The 17,783-nt window shown below is 45.7% G+C and overlaps 2 long non-coding RNA genes across 3 annotated transcripts in view; both read left to right on the top strand.

Moving 5' to 3' along the window:
- Positions 1-17,783, top strand: part of LOC309665158 — a 75,450-nt gene that overhangs the window by 39,351 nt on the left and 18,316 nt on the right. The window lies entirely within an intron of this gene.
- LOC309665166 overlaps positions 1-17,783 on the top strand; it is a 30,778-nt gene that overhangs the window by 5,399 nt on the left and 7,596 nt on the right. The gene's annotated exons all lie outside the window — the stretch shown is intronic.

Genomic DNA, 17,783 nt, shown 5'->3' with positions numbered 1-17,783 from the left:
GCACATCTGTCTTATCCATTTCAATGTCTGCTGGGAATTTTCAATATGGTAGTAGAAAGATATATTCTTGGAAATATTGGAAAACGTTCTTGATGAAAGAACAGTGAATGGTGACTTTGACATTGTTTCCCAATGCAAAGTTGAGCTGGGTGCTGGTACCCTGGGCTGGTGGGGTCCCAGGTGAGAATTCTGAGAGTGGAGAGTTGGTCTAAGCCAAGCTGGTAACACTGTCACCCTTGGTTTCCCTACTGCCTGGTGTGGGCTCCGGAGAAATACCCTTCCTGCAGCTCTCCAAATGTTTCTCTTCACTGTCTCCCCAAGAACCATGTAGGGTGGGGGAAGGAAGAAGTTGAAATAACTGTTAGCTAAGTGATGGGAATGCCTTTCCTTGAGTCCACTTGTGCCCTGAGAAAGGTGGGAAAGGGGAGACTGGACAGGGACCCAGAGGGAGGAGATCGACTCTGCAGCCCTGGAGATTATTGCTTTGATACAAACTTGAGTTGCTTCTGCCACTTCCGTCTGCTGCTATAGACCGGACCTCACAGCCCACAACCACAGAACACTTGGTCATTCCTCCTGCGGGGCTGTGAGTGGACTGAGGTGTCCAATGGCAGCTCTGCAAGTCACATATGCTCAGGTAACAAGTACTGCTTAGGAAGTTTCACCCACACATGTGTGAGCACTGGCCATTGGGGCAGATCTCACCCAGGGAACACAGTCCCGCCTCCCCTCTGTGATGCTGGGGTCAGCAACAGCCAGGTCATAGTTCAACAGGTCACAGCAGGTCACAGCTCCCCGTCCTGGCATTCACTCCCTTTCTGTCCATCCAATACCTCTTCCTGTTGGGGGTCACTCCCAGCACTCTTGTTAGTTCCTGCTTTTATTTTTTATCTTTGTCTTGTCCAGCTCTGGAAATAAGGACTTTTCTCAGCTCATTGACTCTCATTTTACATTCTGCTGGGAAGGAAGGGAGTGAGTCATGGCTGGGAACCAGGAGGACCCCATGGCAGGGAGCTGAGGGTACTAGGGAGCAAGAACAGAGGGGCTTAATTCCTCCCTCTTGGTGTTATTGGATTGAGAGAAGAGAAGGAAATAAGCTACCCTCCTGGGGGCTCTGTATCCTTGCTGGAGCCTATCTGTGTGCCTCCTGGAGAGCATGACAACTCCGCTGCTCTGACCTCATTTCCCACCTCCCGAAACGACTTGTGGTCATGAAATATGGGGGTTCCAAGGTAACAGGGTTGTTTGGTATTTTTCTTAATCTTGCGTGCTACAGTATTTATTCTCATATTCATCATTGTTTGTTTGGTGAGGATTTTTCCACCAAATTTCCCCTGCTTCCCTTCTTTATAAGTATACCCAAATGGTCTCAGTTTGGCCCATCTTGCCACCATATTCTTTCATGCTGTAGATGTCAGTGTCTATGTGGTTGCTGATGAGCCTGAGGCCACGTCTCTAGAGTGGCTGAGTTGGCCTTCTTTGCTTCTACAGTCAGAATCATTTCTATAACCACAGTCAAGACCTCTTCTGTCATCCCACCTCTTACTGGTCATAATGGCTCATGTAAAAAGCATGTATTTGAATACAGCAAGAAATGTCATATTGGAAGGGACCTGGTGTAGTCTGGGGGAAATATGGAGGGATTCCCTGCAGTCATGATGGGCTAACTCCCGAAGAACTCTCCAGGGTCAGCACTGACCCCACACAAGTTTCTTTCTTGCTCATGTGAAGTTGTGCTCTGCCATCTTGAACACCTGCCTTCCAAGGACAAGTCAGAGGAAGTGCAGGAGGAGACTGTGTAGAGGCTTTTGATGGACCAGTTCTAAAAGTGGTGGGCACAACCCCACTCACATTCCAGACTGCAAAGGAGCCTGGGAGGGTGGCCTGACCACGGGCAGCAGAAGGAAATAAGTCTGGTGGCAGGAGACGTGGGTGCAAATTCTAGTTCTGCACCTTTTTTGGTGACTTCATCTCTCCAAGTCTTGTTTCTTGGGCTTTTGAACATGGAGGACTGGACTGGACAGGCTTTAGGATCCTTCCTGATTCCTCTGTCTATAAGCACCCTTTCTCGTAGAGTAGAACTGCTCTTCAAAAGTCTACTAATTTTCTGCTCCCAGAAGAGGTTCCCTGAACCAGCTCAGTATTGAGTCAGCCCAAACGTGCTGCAGCAGGTGAAGACTATTTGAAAAGCACCTTGTCTCCAGTGGTGAGGAAACCTGGAACTGCCTGGAAAGGGCTGCTTGTCAGCGGGCTGCACAGCACCTGAGGATGTGTGTGCCGTCTTCTTCAAGAAACAAGTGTGGTGTTAGCAGCGAGCACATGCACAGCATTGTCTGAGCAAAGGTGGGTGAATGAATGAGGACACCTGCCCTCCACCACCCCCAGCCCATTGGAAACTGTGGGGTGTTTGCAGGTACCAGGTGGCCATGTGACAATAAAGTCCCCTGATGTCCTCTGCTCACTAGCACCAGGAAGGGCCAGCAGATGCCACTCTCAGATAGGAACATGAGTCTCTGGTGTTAGTTGTATGCACATATACTGTTTTCCTTCATAGTTTCTTTCATGGTTTAAATGATGAAAGTAATATATGGCTGTGGTAATAGTGTGAGCCACCCAGGGGCAGAAGGGAGCATTAATGAATATTAATCGCTGTCTCTATCTTTCTCTTTTTTAAATGCTTAAGGCTGCCAAAGTCAACAGGTTGGTGTGAACCTTCCATAAGTTTTCTCTTCTTGTCCCAAAGGAAACATTTCTACCTCTCCACACATGTATGTAGATTTACACAGAGAGATGTTGATAGAGCCATTTATTTCTTCACAAAAATAGAGGCCTGATATATAAATTGTTCTGAGAATTTTTCACACTTAAAAATATATTGTGAATATATATATATATATATATATATATATATATATATATATATATAGTGGAAATATTTCCAATTCAATACATATAAGCCTTCCTTACTCTTTTTCCTGATTAAATAATCTCATATCATGGGTTGTCATAATTCCTTCAACCATCTTTCCATCAATGGTCATTTACGTGCTGCCAGGGTCTTTTTGTTGGCAACCTTCGTATGAGGACCATTCTTATTTATTTCTAGGAAATAGCCCCTTTTATTTCTAAAAAGCTCTTCTAGAAGTAGGAATGCTGAGTCAGGGGATTTTAGCAAATTTTGCCCATTTATACCCTGGGAAGTTGCAATAATTGATCTTCTCACACATGGTACATGAAGACTTATTTTCATAAGTCTCACCAACATAGGCTGTTACAATATTGAAAAATTTTGCCAATCTGATTAACAAAAAATGATGTCTCACTATTGTTTCAGTTTGAACTTCTGTGGACACTGCAAGGTTAATCATCCTTGCATGGGATGGTTAGCATAGTTAATGGAGCATTTGCCCTGCTTCTGTGAATTTGCAGACTGCTCTCCTTTGCCCACTTTTTCTTATTAATGTTGTAGGAGTGAATTATTATACCACCAACTCTCTCTCTATTCAATGTGCAAGAGGAGTTTTCAGTTCAGCTTTTAAAAAATATTTTATTTATTGTGTTTTTGGTGTAAAGAATTATTAAAATGTTAAATTCTTTCAATTATTAAAATTTTAAATTAAAAAAAATGTCCAGTTTTTCCTACATGACACCTGGGTTAGGAAGCCTCTCCTATCATTTATTTACTTGATCTTAGCTTGTAATGCCCAAGCGCTGTATCTGGGTTTATGCTGTGCTCTAAGCGTCCAGCCAGTTTCTCTAGGCGTCCAGTTGTCCAGTTTCTCAGTAACATCTGCGTGATCCACACAAGGACCATGCAGTTCAGGATGGGGTACCCCTAGATGATTGTTCTCTGCAGTTCCACCAATGACAGGACAAATCAGGGTGTGACCTCATTCCTTTTGTATTTTCTTTCCACAGGACCAAGTCACTATGTGTGGCTACTCCTTCCACCGTTGAATTCTTCCAGGCATTGCATAAACAAAAGAATTCATGGAACAGGTTCCTGTATTAAGGCTGTTTGGAAAATTCATGGACTTTTTTGGGAAGGCGTTCTTTTTTTTTCTAAATAAGGGGGAAAAAGTGCCAGAATTATCAATCCAGTCTACATTCTCACATAATGTGCAAATTCCTTCTTTCAAATTGTTTCTTTTATTCGGTAGGAGTGTGGAGTTTGGTGATAGCATGAATTCAAGTTTGGATCTCCTTTGCACCCTGTCCCAAGTTCGTGGTTCCTATTTACCCCTGCCATGTCCACTCTGCCATGGCACTAGCACTATTTCCCACTGGCTGCCCCACCCTGGGCCCTGCCCCCATCTCCAAAGGTGATTCTGCCAGGGCAGGGGTTTAGTGTTTTCCTTTTAGGGTAACATGCATGGAGATAGGAAACCTGCGTTATTGTCTATGATTTTAGGTTTAGAAAAAATGTGAAGGTCAATATTTCAGATTTTTTGAATGAAAATCTCCTGTTATTGCTGTCATGCCATCTACAGTGACACACAGCCTTTAGAGATGAAGCTGCAGTGGAGCTGGTGTTCTCACAGCGGGACCCTCAGAGCTGTAAGAGCCTGAGTTCGGGTCCTGCCTGCCTTGTTGATAGCTCTGTGCCCTGATCCTAGAGCAGTGCCTGGCGCATGGCGGGCGGCCAACACATACTGTGGCATGAATGAATGAATGGAGGGCAAGGTCTCTCTCTTAGGATGTGGGGTTCAGTAAAGTGACACCCGTGAAGAGTCCAGCATTGCTGTGCAAGGACTGCATCCAAATACCACCAGAGTGATGGAGGAGGGAGAGGCCACAGAGGTCACAGGTCTCACGTCCAGAATCTTCTATTTTTTTAAATTGACACAAATTTCAATTTATTCTAATTAAAAAAAAAATGAAGTGTAGTTGATTCACAATGTTGTGTTAGTTTCAAGTGTATAGCAAAGTGATTCAGTTATACATAGATATATCAATTTATTCTAATTTTTATGTCATGAAATATTACTATTCTTTTGATTTTTTTCAACTATTTATTTAAATTTATATTTTATTGAAGTATAGTTGATTTACAATGTCATGTTAGTTTCAGGTGTACAGCACAGTGATTCATATATATATATGAATCACTGTGCTGTACATATATATATACATTCTTCATTTTAATGGAGAAGCTTTCAGGCCCCTCAAGTTCATCATCCCATTCTCTAACCACCCCCTTCTCTCTCCTGATAAATCACTATCGGCCACACAAGGCAGGCGAAACCCCTCCCTCTCCCTTCTCTATCAGCTGCAGAGCCCGTCTGTGTCAGCCCCTCATATCACAAATCCACCCCTCTTTCCTTAACCAGAGGAGTGCATTCAAGAGAGGCTCAGAATTCAAGCTTCACAACCAGTTCCTAGTCCCCCATGTACCAGTTACGGGGTGTGGGTTACAGGTGGAATAACTCTCAGACTCAGCCCCACCCCCACTGTTAAAGTAGGGAGAGGAAGAGTTCTATATGAACGTGGAGACTGTCTAAGAGCATCAAGACAGATAATCGATATAAGTATGTGTCCAGCACACAGAAGGAGCTCCATCAACAGCAAGCAGTAGGTATTAAGTTCAGGGTCCCACTGAGGAGGGAGGGAGGTCTTCCTCCTGCACCCCCAATTCCCCACCAAGCCTATGCCCAATGCGGCAGTTGGAGTGCGGAGGAAAGTTCCTAAAGTACAAGCACGATTGTGCCAGACTCTCTTGGGATGCTGCCGCCTCTGCAGTTAGTGGAAATCCAGCCCAGCCCACTTCGGCCCCTCCCCTCCCACCATCCCGGGCTGTCACGTGGGCCCTGCCTTTTCCACACCCTTCAGCACACATTCTTCACTCTAATCTCATTCCTGCATGGACACCCCATCCATCCGCCCCAGCCCCGCAGTATCACAGAAGAATGTATACTCGGTAACACCATTTTTTTCAAGTTCAAAAGTGTGCAAAAATAAACAATATATACTTTTAGGAATGTATATGTTTGTAGTAAAAATTAGAAAGGAAAAACAAGGGAATGATAGCAAAACCAAACATTTGGGAAATAAAATGGAAAGAAAGCAGCAGCCCAGGGATTTGGGCAGGTGACAGGTAGAATAGCGGGGACAGAAACTGGGCTGGATGATTGGTGAGTAAATCCTACCCGTCTTACTGGTACAGACACTGGGTGTAGGGGTGTGATGTGCCGGAGACCACAGAGTTAGAAAGTGACAGATCTGGGACTCAAGCTGACGTTTGGCTCCCAGGCTCATCATTCCTTCTGTGAACTGGGAACCAGTCATCAGTAAAGCTGTGCATAGGGATGACCTCATCTGGGGTAGAGTGAAGAGTGAGACAAGGAGCCAGCAGGGGACAGAGAGCAGGAAGGATGTCCAGTGTCCACTATGGAAACTGTGGACGGGCTTGAGAGTTAGGAAGGAAACCTGGGGAGAGTGTGGTCTGAGAAGCCAAGGTGGAGTGAGTAGAGAAAAGGGGTGTGGTTAATAGTGCCAAATGGAGCAGATCACACGACCACTGCTATGGACTGAATGTGCCCCTTCCAATTCATCTGTTGAAGCTTAACCCCCAATGTGACTGTATCTGAAGACAAGATTTTTAGGAAGTAATTGAGGTTATATGACGTTATAAGGGTGGATTCCTGATTCGCTAGGACTGGTACCTTAAGGAAGAGGAAGAGACGTCAAAGCTCTCTCTCCACCATGTGAACACACAGCTAGAAGATGGCCGTCTGCAAGCCAGTAAGAGAGCTCTCACCAGAAACCAACCCGGGGAAGACCTTGGTCTTGGACTTCCAGCCTCCAGAACTACGAGAAAGAAATTTCTGTTGTTTAATCCCCTCAGTTTGTGGAGTTTTGTTATGGCAGCCTGAGCAGACTAATTCCAGGAACGGTGGAAATACCCCTGGGGCAGGGATGGCCCTGAGCCTCCTATTTGAACTTCCACTGACCCAACATTTGTTCGTGAAACAACTTTTGTGAACTGATGAGAGGCAAGCAGTATGAAAGTACCCAGACTATCTCCACCTAAGCTGTCCCTGCTGACGGCTGTGGCTCTGCTCATGTGGTGGCCATGCTTCCAGACACTCTTGGGGTGCTGTCCCAGAAACAGGTCTTCCCACTGGGGAGGGTTCTGTCCTGCTTTTGAGGACAAATGCCATATTGCTTGGGGATGGAGCATTTTCAATCCTTCCAAAGCAGGAGGGCAATGAAAGGACTACTTGGCCTTTACTTGGCCTTGGTCGAACTTTGCTTTTGGAAACAAGTATATACCCTGGGTGTTTGAGGTCACTATCTTAAGATGGCAGGGCTGGTGTGCAGAAGGTGCTTTGTTTTAAAGGATGAGGGGTGAAGAGACGTGTGATTTCCTCTTCAAACAAAAGCCTCTCTCTGAGAGGCCAAACTGGGGGTCCACGTATGCTTGTCCTCTCGTTCTCAGACCGCGTCCGTGGATTTTACGGTCCCTTCTGAATGTTGACAGAAAGAGCACCACCAAAAGTAATGGCACAGGAAGTGGCACTCTACCACTAGCAACAGACACTACAAGGTGGGTTTAGCCTGTCCAGTCAGGTAGAGTCCAGGATCATAGCCACGTGCACAGGTGAAAATGTGGGGTCCTTTAGAGATGTGGCGTATTTGCATCCTTCATACTCTTTTTAAAAAAAGCTGTTTCAAACGAAGTGGGAATTGCAAAATACATTTATTTCTGATTGGATGCAAGAGCTTTCAAGTATGGAAACACTACCTCTTTCCTTTTTTTGGATTCCACTTTAAAAACTGAAAAAATTAATCTTTTCCTCAAGAACTGGGCTTTAAAGTGGGTAATATCAAAACAATATTTTATTTGCAAGTAATAAACTTTATTGTTTAAGCCTGCTTTGAAAGTGCATTGGTATCTTGAGGACACTTTAGTTAAACTCTTTGCCCTCCCATTTATCCAAGAAGTTTTGCTAGTCCTTGGATGTGACATTCATAATAACGCACTTCAGGCATTGCAGGTATTGATACACCTCCGAATGATAAAAAGATCCAATAATCATCAAGGTATTGTTCAACATAACTGGCATATTCTTTTATTAACCTTTTAGCAAAATAAATGAGGTGTGGCCAACACATTCAGTAACTGTATCATCTTTTCATTAATCCAAGTGGTCACCATCCAGACCATTCCACAAAGGCAGTTTGCAACTAATGAGCAGGATGCAGCTTTGCCAGGGTGCCTGAGAAACGCCTTTGTATCTGGGTGTCTTCAGCTCTTTCCCCTCCTAATGGGATATGCTTCGAGTGCCGGTGCAGATGGAGCAGATGGCTGGGCTGTTTATCCTCTCAGGCCCCTCGTTCCAGGCGAAGAGTGCGTGCTTCATCCCTGGCTGGGTAATCCCAAGTCCAGCTGGAAGTGAGGACAGAAATGTTTGCCGGGCCGGAGCTTGTCCCACGTCTGTTTGCTCTTGGAGCCAGACTGGCCTGTTCCTTGCAGGTCTCTGGGGAGGCTGCAGCATCCTTGAGTTTCTGATTAACTCTTCCTTGGCTGAGTGAGTCCATGGGGGACCCCAGGCAACCACACCTGGCGACACTGTCCCTGGCTTCGCATCCCATTCCCCCTCTTCCCACACCACATGTACAAATACCACACCACACACGCACACACACATTACACCACATGCACAGACACTGTGCCACACACACACCCTACACACCACACACACACACACACACACACACCACTCGCCTCCACCAACACATACCCCACACCTGCAGTCCAACCAGTGTTTTCTTAGTGACTTCCCTGATCCTTACCATCAAAGGGATTCCTGAAGCAAAGCCTTCGAGGTTTCCTCCTCAGGAAGGGCCCCTCCTGAGGACACTGAGAAGGAGAGAACATGTCAGTCTCTGTTTCTGGCAGTTGTTCATTCACCACATTTCTGGCGTCTGTGATGCACCAGGAGCTCTTCCGAGTCCTGCAAGGAAGAGGGGGTGGGATGGGGACTGAAAGAGTGGGCACAGCCCAGTTTTCGTGGGGCTTGGGGTCTGCGTTGGCAGGATGCTGAGAACATGTTGGTGAGGAGGACGATCACAGTGATGGAAACCCGGGAGGAGCAAAGACCCGGGACCCTGGAGCAGGAGACCGGCTGATGGCAAGAGGAACGCCAGCCCGTGACTGTGCCCGCAGAGGGTGGAGAGCGGCAGGGAGGACCGCAGTGGGGACACGGAGGTGTGTCCAAGACGACGAGGCCCGTGGGCTGATCAGAGTGGTGTGAGGAGTCTGCAGGTCTTGTATGCAAGATATTCCTTCCCTGAATGTAGAGGTGGTGATGAGGAGGTGTGCAGGGGGTGCCAGGAAACTCCGGAAAGAGCAGAAGAATCAGGGGTTCTAGACCGCAGAGGAGAGGAGACCACAGTGGGGATGGAGGGGTGTCCGGAAGAGGGAGATTGGAAGGGGAGGGTGCTGGGCCTGCACAGGGAGCAGCGACTGTGAAAGAGCATCAGGGTCATGTTCTGCTTTTCATTTTACTTTTCTAAACTAATGCTTTGAAATAATTTTGGATTTCCAGAAGAGCTGCAAGGATAGAGTTTGAATATACAGTCCACTTGGTTTCCTTTCATGTTAACATCTTACATAACCACAGTCCATTTGTCAAAACTGAAAAATGATCATTGGTAAAATCCTGTTAATTAAACCAGAGGCTCTGTTTGGACCCCCTTTTCTGCTGGGACACAATCCAGGACACCAAGTCACATTAAGATGTCCTGTCAAAAAGAAAAAAAAAAAAAAAAGATGTCCTGTCTCCTTGGTCCCCTCCAATCTGCAACAGCCCCTCAGTGTCTCCTTGTCTTTTATAATCTTGACACTTTTGAAGAGTGCTGGTCAGTTATTTTGTAGAATTTCCCCCAGCTGAGTTTGTTTGATGTTTTTCCATGATTAGATTATGGTTAGAGATTTCTGTGCAGAATATCACAGAGGTGATGCACCCTTCTCACTCCACATCAGGGCATGTATGACCTCAACTAGGTTTCTTCCTGGTGATGCTCACCTGGGTCTGTCGGTTAAGTCGGTGTCTGCCAGGTTTCTCCACTGGCAAGTGACTGTTTTTCCTTTGCCATATTTTTGTTACAAGAGTCATTCAGTCCAGCCCAGGCTCAAGAGGAGAGAAGTGAAATGCCAACTCCTGGAGGGGCAAGTGTCCCAGAATTCGTGAGGTTATGTTAAATTTACCACACTAATTAGAAAGTGTTGTTCACAGCATTATTGCTAATTATTATTATTATTAAACTAGTTAAGAGGTTGCCTTTCCTTCTATAAGGAGGTGACATTTTTATCTGTAACACCTTTGACAGTCTTCTCAGGGAATATGTCTGCCCCGTCCAGATATGAAACTAGAGGGACTGCTCATTAACAGCCATGGAAAGCTGTACTGTACAAAGACCCAAGGGGACTTGCAGTCAGGGATAGCAGACTGACCACTCTCATGCCTCGCTTCTCTCTACTTGCCCCACTAAAATAACAGGAAAGGAATGAAAACCTGATTACCTCATGGAGATAAAGAGAGCAGGTTGAAGCCAGGGATGAAGTAACCTCACACATTTTGGGATGACTCAGCTGAGTGGCTACTGACAAGCAGTGGTCCCCTTTCTGGCCGTCCTACTGGGAAGAGCAAAGCAGTGCAAAGGCCAATGGAGCAGGGGCTGGAGGGGCCCGTAACAGGGCTGGGGCGAGTGTCTACATGGAGACCCTCCAGCATCTCACGTTCCTCTCCCACCCTGTGCAGAGAGGGGTTACTCCGGCAATCATCACCCAAACGAAGTAGGTATTAGTTTCCTGGAGCTGCCGTAACAGAGGAGCACAGAGTGGGTAGCTGAGAACAACAGAAATGTACTGTTTCACAGCTCTGGATGCCCGGCGTCTGAGATCGGGTGCTGGCAGGGCCAGGTTCCCTCTGAAGGCACTAAGGAAGGATCTGTCCCAGACCTCTCTCCAGTTGTTGGTAGTTCCTTGGCTTGTGGCAGCATAACTCCAAATTTCACAGGGTGTTCGCCTCATGTGCATGTCTGTGCCCAAGTTTTTATAAGGACATCAGTCACATAGAATTAGGACCCATCTTTTTTTTTTTTTTTTTTGACCACAACAAAAGCAACAATGATTGCAATTACCAAACATGAAACACACTCATACTATGTCATAATATTGACATTCAGTCCAGTAATCCTCCACTGTAACAGCTCCTTTACTTTGCAGTGAAAATTGATTTGTATATTCTTTGCCTCTGAGTCCTTGAGGGATTTTTTTTTTTATTTGTAGGAAATTTGTTAATATAAATGTTTCAGACTTCACATGAAATTTCTAAAAATCTTATATTTGTATTTGTATGGAAATATGTATGGAAATATGTTAATATAAATGTTTCAGACATTACATGAAATTTCTAAAAATCTTATATGTTCTGGTATAATGTTATAAGTCTAATCCTAGTTATTACTTTAAAATGTACATCTCAGAAATAACTAATTTTCTTGTCAACTGCATTATTATGAACTTTCATCAAATCTTTAACTGTGGTCATTTTTAAGTCTTTTGCCATTTACAGACAGTTCTGGGTGTACTCTGATGCTTTTGCAAATATGTTCCTATAAAAGGGTTTCATCTTCAAGAAATTCATGGAAAAGACTCTGACAAGTACAGGTTTCTGGTAACTGACTGTACTGCTGAACTGAATGAATAAGCATTTTCAGGACTCTAATGAAAAACTGATGAACTCATAAAAGTGCTAACAAAAGATCAAGATGAAAAAATAATTAATTACATGGGACTGAGTGAACTGATGAGGATGAGTATAATTTTTGTGACTTTCTGTGTGAATTAAAAAAAAAAAAATCCCACAAGGACCCATCTTAATGACCCCATTTTAACTAATTACATCTGCAAGGAACCTATCTCCAAATAGTGTCACATTCTGAGGTGTTGGGGGTTAGGACTTCAACATATGAATTTGGGGGGCACAAAATTCAACTTATAATTTGGTGGGGAGTTTCCTGGGTGAAAGAACAGAGAATCTTCACTTCAGGGACACCAGACCTAACAGAGAGCTGGAGAGCGCTGCAGGGCTGAAAAGGCAGGATTGAGTGAATGTCAGCCTACAGGACTCTGCGTCCTCAGTCCCCTTTCCCGTTCTACTTTCACAGGGAGAACAGCCAGGCCTACCTTGTGCTCACCCAGGGAGAAGATTAGACATTCCCAAAGAAAATGTCACCAGGTATTGGTATTTGGTGGTTTCTCAGTTGTGTCTGGATCATCTCATTGCATAAGTCTGCAAGACCTACCCAGCTCCCATCTGCCCAAATCGCATCCAGCAGTTTAATGCTTCCCTCTGAGATATGAATGGACAGCCAAGGATCACAGACACTGGAGAGAGAGTGTCTACATGGAAGACTGAGACTCAGAAGAGAAAAACCAGAAAGCAAATATGCAGAAGAAACAATTACCAGGGAGCTAAAAGAGGACTGAAAAATAAGAGTTAATATTCTTAGAGATCAAGATGGGATTGCATCTATATATAAAGAACAATAGGCTATGAGAAAAGAATTACTAATTATTGGTCAAGAGGTAAGGTAGAATATAGATATTTTAGACATGAAAGCAAGACCAATCTATCTGCACATCCATCTCTCATCTACTGATCAAACAGTTGATCAACCTATCCATCCATTATCCATCCACCCAGCTAGCCATCCATCCAACAATGCATCCACCCATCCATCCAACAATCCTTTCATCCATCATCCATCATCCATCCATCCATTCATCATCCAGCCAGACAGCCAGTCAGCCATCCATCCAACCATCTATCCATTCATTCACCCAGCTATCATCTGTCTACTTTTCTATCTATATAGTCTGTTCATCTATCACCTATCTCTCTGTCGGTAATCTATTATCTATCTATCTTTCCCTTGAACTCTTTCTTTTAAAACTACTGGATAATGCACTTCAGTAAAATAAGGAAGAAAACTAGATAAGATGGAATTCTGGAAACAGAGGGCCCAATGCAGGAGGGAGGTGGGGAAAGCTCAAAAGTCTCTAAGAGAAAAATGCTCTTTGAATACTTGGAAAAGTTTTGAGGTATTTAATACATGTGTTCAAACTTTAAAAACTTTTACTAAGAAGCACATGGAACACTGAGCAAGTGAAAACATAGGGTAATTTTTAGCTTCTGGAAAAAAAACCATAAAACCCGTAAAAGCGGTGTGAGAAAGGAGGCATGTTCACTCCAAGCATTGGGAACATATGTACCCCATGTGATTAATGTAAACTCTGCCTGTTGGGAGGGGAAGACGTGGGGAGGTGGGGCATGGGGGTGATGGAGAGAATGACTTCTCACCTTCCTTAATAGAGAGTCCATGCAGTACTCTAGAGTATTGATTAATCAAGAAATAGCAGGATTTTATGTTACATGAAAATACAGAAATAAATATCAGAAAAAATCTTCAGAAGTTGATAATGCCTTCCTCTAAAGCAGCAGTAGAGGTTTGGGCACTGGGTCCAATATTTTTTCCATATAAGCTACTTAGAACTCTTTGATTTTACTATGTGGATGTACTTTGCTAAAAATAGAAACAAGATTTTACAGCAAAAAGGAGAGTAGAAGAATGTGTACACATAGCCCCCAGAGGCTTAGAAACAGTGAAAGTCTTCTGGCAGGATTTTGTGTTGCCTTTTTATTAGTGAGACAGGCCAATAGAGTTTTGTATTTATGCTGCCAGAACTGGGAGGAAACCCTTCTTGTTCCTTGGGGCCATACCACTCCATCTGTCACCCTCTCTTTGAAAATGCTTTTGTGACAGGTTGCTTAGAGTTCTAACACTTAACACTGCTCATTCCTGAGGTGAGTGACAACTATGCTGTTCCCTGCAGGGGCGGGCAGCTCAGAAGGCCTGGGAGCCCTTGTCACAAGGTGAGAAAGGAAACAGCAGTTCTCTGTTGGTTCTGATAGAGCTGCCATTCTCCACTGGGGAACTTAATTGGTAAGAGATTGTGGGCTGTTAGAAACCTCAGCTCTTAGGGTCATGGACAGTTTGGCCATTATTTTCAGTATCTACTGAGAGGCTCCTGGTTTCATCGCCCTTCCCGCTCACCTCAGCATTTTCGAGTCTGTGAGTCTGCACCCCATGCTTTGCTCATCTTTGGGGCTTCCTGGAATGGCTCTCTCCATGTCCTCCCTTCTGGTATTCTCATTATCATGCTCTCCAACTGTCTTCCCATCAGAGGAGAGACAGTGCCTGTGCGGGGAGAGGGATCTTTATGGGAACATCGAGGCTGCAGCCCTTACCCCACCAATTGCTCCCTTCCAAACTTGCCTTAGGAAGAGGGGAGACCCATGACACACACGGGGGCCACTTTGGGGAGAAAGAGTGAATGGAAGATGAATGCCAATGCTGGTTGGTTGGAGTAGCAAGACTGGACACAGGCTGGAGGAATCAGGCAGGTCCAGAGCAGCCAACCAGGCAAGGGGGTCAGGAAGGAATACCGACGTCTCTGCTACAAGCAGTGAGTGCATTTCCTGCAATTTCTGTGTTTTGGCTCCTTCAGGGTTTCAGGATTCTGGATCCTGGACACCTTTCCTCCTTTTCAGACACAACTAGCAGGGGACATACTTTGCTCTTATCTGGGTAACTTTGCAGCCTGGGATGGGAAGGCTAAGGAAATGGCAGAGCATTAGAACATTAAATGAAGCAAACTTTAGGCAAAGTGAAAAATTTCTCTGAATGGCCTTTCAGAGTGAACAATTTCTTTGAATGGCCTTTCAGAGCACTCATCTGTAGACCATATCATAGCAAATGAAGTAAATCCCAGACACTCAACATTTCCAAATTCAAGCCTATTTTGAAAAAATAGTAATACAAAACATTTTAAAAGGCTGCAAAGAGACTGTGGAGGTTGGCCACCACAGAAGGTTGGAGGGGTTACATTGGGTACATTGGGTTACAAAATCCAAAACAGCTACTAGTGTTACTTGTACGGTGTAAACCAAACACTTACAATAGGACATTAAAAAAAAAAAAAGCAAAACACTAAAAGGTTGAGGTGTCACAACACTTTTGAGATGGGAGAAGCCAAAGTGGGTACATTGGGGTCCCAGGAAGGGAGCTGGCAGAAGGCGTGGGTGCAGCCTGTGGGCAGGTTAGAGCCCTCCAGGCTTCCTGGCTGACAGTGGTGTGGGCAGCTCTGTGCCCACCCCTGACCTCCCCGACCTTCAGCTTTGGTGAAGTGAAGACATCTCTTGTCCAGCTCTAGTCGGCTGTGTTTGAGCAGAGACTTGGCAATATGGGAGTGTGAACCACACAAGTACCTGGCCAAGAGAAGCCCAAGATCAGAGAACCACCCCTGCAAAGAGCCTGAGGTTTTGGAAGCAAGTTTTGGGAGAAGTGGACCAAAGTGTGCCTGGGAAGGAGGTGGAGGATGCCCGTCTTGCAGAATGGATCCAAGATAATCCAAACAATCCCCCAAAGTCCCCACTTGTTCATCTCCAGTGATGGGTGAGGATCTGTTTTCATCAAGGTGCAATATAGGAAGCCGAGCCCCAAGCAAACCACACACAGAAGGTGCTTATAGGACCTGGAGCTCACATTGGAGAGAAGGGGGCCATGCAGGAAGGGCACTTATAGAACTATAGTGCACACTGTGGAAGAAGGTACTACACTAGGAGGATGCCACAGTACCTGGAGCTCACACTGAAGAAGAAAGAATCATGCTCAAAAGAACCATGCTCGTGGGAACTGGAGCTCACTCTGGGGAAGAAGGAACCATGGAATCACACATGAAGCATGCTGATAGGACCTGGACTCATGGTGGGGAAGAAGCTGGGAAGATGAACAGTCAAGAGATCACCAATTAGACGTGCCAAACTGCTAGCTCGGGTGGCCGCATCTGAGCTTGCAGAGAACTCTGGGTGTGTTCTCAAAGGTGCACAGGTGGGGAGGCCATGGCAGCATCCGCTTCTGTGCAGCCCCACGGTGGGGCAGTGGATGTCTGATGGTACCCTGGAGCTGCCGCACACCGACCCAAGGAGAGCAAGGACCTTCTCCATTGCCCGCCAGAAATGTGCATAGCTCTTGGCTTCCCAGATCTCAGGCCAAGGGTCACTTGTGGCCAGCTCACCCCCAAACCATGTGGAGAAGAGTAGTCTGGGACGGAAGCCTCCAGCTTGACCAAGCTGAGCATAGAGCAGCACAGCATTGTGGTGCTTGGTGTAGGGAGCTGGGCCTGGCACCAATCTTCCCTCGCGGGCCAGGCAGTCTTCCAGCCTTGTCGTAAACTGTCAGATTCCTGCTTGCACAACAAGCAGAGGTGTAAGTTAGAATGACAGCCTCCCAGAAGTTGTCCCCGACCCCTGCACCACGTAGCGTGTTGCTTCTTAGTATTCTTTTGGGCCACCCCTTGAGAGATGAGGCCAAGGTGTGGGTGCTCTTCTCTTGTGTGTCTTCACTGCTAGAGAGCGACTGGGCTGTGTATCCGCCTCTGAGGAGGTCAATATTAATTTGACCGCCACCCTGGAGAGTCACCGGGCCAAGACTCAAAGGCTCTGAAAAGTGTTCCTCCAAATGCAAACCCAACCCAAGAAAAAAAGGTGCCCCAGTGACACAGGCCAACCATTTGGAATGTTTCCCAACTTTTTCACTCGCGGGGTGAGGGTTCGCAGGAAAGACAGAACCAGCTGCAGAGTGTTTATGTAGGCGTTGGGGGCTGGGGGCCTTGCTCTTTATTGAAGAGAGTCTGGGGAAAGAGGATCAGGGGTTGCCATAAACTCCAGGCTTCGGATCTTAAGGTAATTTGTTGTACTGGTGAGGTCAACAGGCGAGCTTTGATCACAAGCAAAGACTCTAAGATTGTTGTCTACAAAAGTGATTGATTCATTACATCCAGGTCTCAAATGTCAGCAGAGGTCAAACTGAGCAGGGGGTGGTAAAGGGAGGAGGGCAGCATTAGCACAGAAGTCACCGCTCAGCCTTCCGCTACACATCTGTGATTTCCGCAATGACCTTCCGGGACGGGTGATCTCTGAATTTGCTCATGAATTTGAGACATTTACCTGACTTTTGATGTTAGCTTATTTGCTGGAATAGTCACTGCTTTTATGCCATCCTTAGGGAAAAAAAGAGCTGGGTGGAAGAAATGCCCAGGTGCCACCACCTCTGGCTGCAAGTCCTGCCTCCTGGAATGGAGAAAATTGGAGAAAATGAGATGAAATCCTAGGAAAAGGATAGGGCCAGACATCTACCATTGGTCACAGGCATGCAACTGTAGAAATGCGTGTCTGTTCTCTCCCTTTCTTCCCTGAAGCTTTTCTGGGGCTCACGCCCCACTTGCTGCACAATACAGGGGCCGTTGACCCCCTTCCTGTCCCTGGCAGTCATCCTGGGTGATGTCCTTTCTGCCTGCGTCTGTGGTGCCACTGCACAGGAAGGGTGCCCACAGATACTGGCTGGCTGGTCATCTTTGGAAGTCATGGAACAAACCTTACTCCATTTATCTCAGCACGCAGGGCCTCCTCTGTCTCTTGGAAATCAGCAGCTATCTCAAGACTACTTCTTTTTCTGTTACCAAGGTCCTGATTTTACTCTGATAACTTTTGGTACAATTAGGTGCATCTTATGGAATCCTTCTTAGGTGGAAGGCCCGTGGAGTAAGGTCTGATTGGATTGGGCATAGATTGGTACTGATCTACCACAATGGGTTGTTGTAGTTCATTCATTCATTCAATTAATGTTTCTTTCCTGTTTAATATACATCA

The sequence above is a fragment of the Balaenoptera physalus genome, assembly GCF_965194825.1.
Source record: "Balaenoptera physalus genome assembly, chromosome: 7".
Taxonomy (NCBI): domain Eukaryota; kingdom Metazoa; phylum Chordata; class Mammalia; order Artiodactyla; family Balaenopteridae; genus Balaenoptera; species Balaenoptera physalus.
The sequence above is the reverse complement of the archived record's forward strand: the minus strand, read 5'-3'. Positions and strand labels throughout refer to the sequence as shown.